The 3,129-nt window shown below is 33.6% G+C and overlaps 1 long non-coding RNA gene across 1 annotated transcript in view; it reads left to right on the plus strand.

Moving 5' to 3' along the window:
- The window catches only part of LOC138159077 (uncharacterized), an 18,872-nt gene extending 16,024 nt beyond the window's left edge, over nucleotides 1-2,848 (plus strand). Inside the window, exon 3 of the long non-coding RNA XR_011167799.1 lies at nucleotides 2,117-2,848. This is a non-coding gene — a long non-coding RNA (uncharacterized lncRNA). The remainder of the gene's footprint in view (nucleotides 1-2,116) is intronic.
- The last annotated feature ends 281 nt before the right edge of the window (nucleotides 2,849-3,129 follow it).

Consider the following 3,129-nt stretch of genomic DNA (forward strand, 5'->3'; position numbering starts at 1 on the left):
ATAGAAAACTGAGTCAAATTTATAGAAATAAGAATGCTTGCTCAGTTGATAAATGGTCAAAGGATATGAACAGGCAGTTTTCAGATAAAATAATCAAAGCTATCTTTAGTCATATAAAGAAATGCTCTAAGTGACTTTTTTTTGGAGGGCATTTGGGGTTAAGTAACTTGCCCAAGGTTACATGGCTAGTTTGTGTATGTGTGTGAGTGTTAAGTGTCTGAGGCCAGATCTGAACTCAGGTCCTCCTGACTCTGGGGCCTGCACTTGACTCACTGCATCACCTAGCCACCCCTTTAAGTTTCTATTGATAAGTGCAAATTAAAATGATTCTGAGCTACTACTTCACACCTGTCAGATTGGCTTAATATGACAGAAAAGTAGAATGATAAATGTTGGAGGGGATGTGAGAAAATTAAAACCCTAATTCCCTGTTGGTGAAGTTGTATATTGATCCAACCATTCTGGAGAGCAATTTGGAACTATGCCCAAAGGGCTATAAAACCATGCATAGCATTTGACCAAGCAATACCCAAAGAGATAAAAAACCAAAAAGCAAAAATATTTATGTGTGCAAAAATATTTGTGGCAGCTCTTTTAGTGGTGGCAAAGAATTGAAAATTGAGGGGATGTCCATCTAGTGGGTAATGGCTGAACAAGTTGTTGTATATGATTATGATGGAATAATATTATGCTTTAAGAAATTATTAGCAGTATGCTCTCAGAAAAACATGGAAAGACTTACATGAACTTCTGCAAAGTAAAATGAGCAGAACCAGGAGAACATTGTATACAGCAACAACAATATTGTATTGATGATCTACTATAAATGACTTAGCTATGCTCAGCAATACAATGATTGCATAAAACTCTGTAGGATTTATGATGAAAGGTGCTGTCCATTTCCAAAGAAAGAACTGGTAGAACCTGAATGCAGGTCAAAGATACTTATTCTTTACTTTCTTTGTTTTTCCTGGTTGGTTTTTGGGGGGTTTGGTGGTTTTTTTCTGTGTTTTCTTTCACAGGATGACTTACATGAAAATGTGTTTTGCATGACTATACATGTATAACCTGTGTCAAATTGCTGCCTTCTCAATGATGGGGCAGAGGAGGGAGGATAGGAAGGGGAAGAATTTGGAACTCAAAACTTGAAAAAAAAGGTTAAAACTGTTTTCCATGTAACTGGGAAAAAACAAAATATTAAATAAGAAGAAAATGTTAAAGACTTTTTAAAAGGACACATACAGAAGGTACAGGTAAGAGCAGATAACTTAGAATGAATACAAAAGAGCACCACAGTCCTATGACAATAGTTTTAGGTACATTAAAGAACAGTATTAAACCAAGGCTGATAATTAATTCTAAGAATGATGAAAGAGAGTCTTTAAATTTTTTCTTATAGCTATATTGAGGATAAAACTAATATCAAAAAAGGATAGAACTGCTCTGATGGCAAGATGATGAGACACCAAGGCAGAGAAACTCAACTTTTTATTTCATTTTTATTTTCACTAATAAGGAGGCAGCTAGTGCCAAGGGGAGAGTACCAAATTTTATAGTCATGGGACTTGAGTTCAAACCCCAGTTCTGCCTCTTTCTACCTAAGTAAGTTATTACTTTCTAGTGAGTCAATTAATTTCTACCTTGGGTAAGTCAATTAACCTCTTTAAGCCTCAGTTTCCTTATTTATAAAATTTAGGGAATTAGACTAGAAGATCTCTTAAGTCCTTTACAATTCTAAAGTAACCTTTAGTATTTCATCTATCATGAAATCTTGTATCAAGCAGAAATTATTAACAGCATTGAATCCTAAAGTAAATGAGGACACGATAAGAGAAAAATATTCCACTGTTCTGGGTTCACCAGGTGTGTGTGAATTGTAGCCCAGGGCAGTGAAAATTTTGCCAGTATTATTCTATCTAGCCAGCCCCAGTCTTGCATTACATTTTCATAGCCATTCTTCATAATCCCATCCTCCATCCATCTTTTTTCCCTCTACATTGTCTTACTTTCATGACTGCATCCCAAATGTACAGAGTAAACACTTATTTTTTTCATTTATTCATTCAATGAGATTGTTGAACTGTTGGTGATCTTGATTTTGTTATTTATTTTTTAGGAAAAAACAATATAAAATCTCAATACAACTAGCTAAACTTGCCTTGTAACTTTTGGTGGAATTGTGAACTGATCCATTTGGAGAACAATCTGGAATTATGCCTAAAAAGTTTTTAAACTGCCTTTATCCTTTTACCCAGCAATATCACTACTTGATCTATTTCCAAAGATGACTAGGGAAAAAGGGAAAGAACCTATATGTTCTAAAATAAGAAAGAACTCAACATGGCACAGACACCCATCAAATGGGGAATGGCTGAACAAGTTGTGGTATGTGATTGTGATGGAATACTACTGTGCTATAAGAAATGATGAGCTCGATGATATTAGAAGAACATGGGAAAAAAAAGAACATGGAAAGACTTGCACAAAATAATGAAGAGTTAAATGAACAGAACCAAGAGACATTTTATTCAGTAAGAGTAATATTGTTTTAAGAATAACTTTGAATGAATGAGTCATTTTGACTACTATAAATTCCTAAATTAACTATAAAGAATATATGAAGAAAGGTACTATCTGCATTCAGAGAAAGAACTGGTAAGTAGAAGTATGTATAGAATAATTTTACATATATATATATATATATATTATACACACATATATTTGTGTCTAATGGTAGCAATCTCTAGATCAGGGGGAAAAAAGAAATTAGCATGATAGTTTTATTATATATTTAAAAGGAATACTGTTTTACTTAATAGATATGTAGTTTCATGTGAAATCTTTTTTTATTGTACAATGTCATAGAAATGCTTGTTTTATGGCCAGGTAGCGCAGTGAGTAAGATAAACTGGGATCGAATCCAGACTCAGATACTTAGCACCACACCTAGAAATAACTGGCCGTGTAACCTTGAGCAAGTTACTTAACCCCAATTGCTTTAAAAAAAAAAAAAGAAAAGAAATGCTTGTTCTAGTCCATAAATTTAAAATTAATAAATAAATGCTTTTTAATTCTTTTTTTTTTCTTTTCGGGTTTTTAGTAACTTGCCCAAGGTCACACGGCTAGGTA

This window comes from Petaurus breviceps, unplaced genomic scaffold (assembly GCF_028583685.1).
Source record: "Petaurus breviceps papuanus isolate PSGF00001 unplaced genomic scaffold, PetGlider_PUasm1.0 175, whole genome shotgun sequence".
NCBI classification, from domain to species: Eukaryota; Metazoa; Chordata; class Mammalia; order Diprotodontia; family Petauridae; genus Petaurus; species Petaurus breviceps.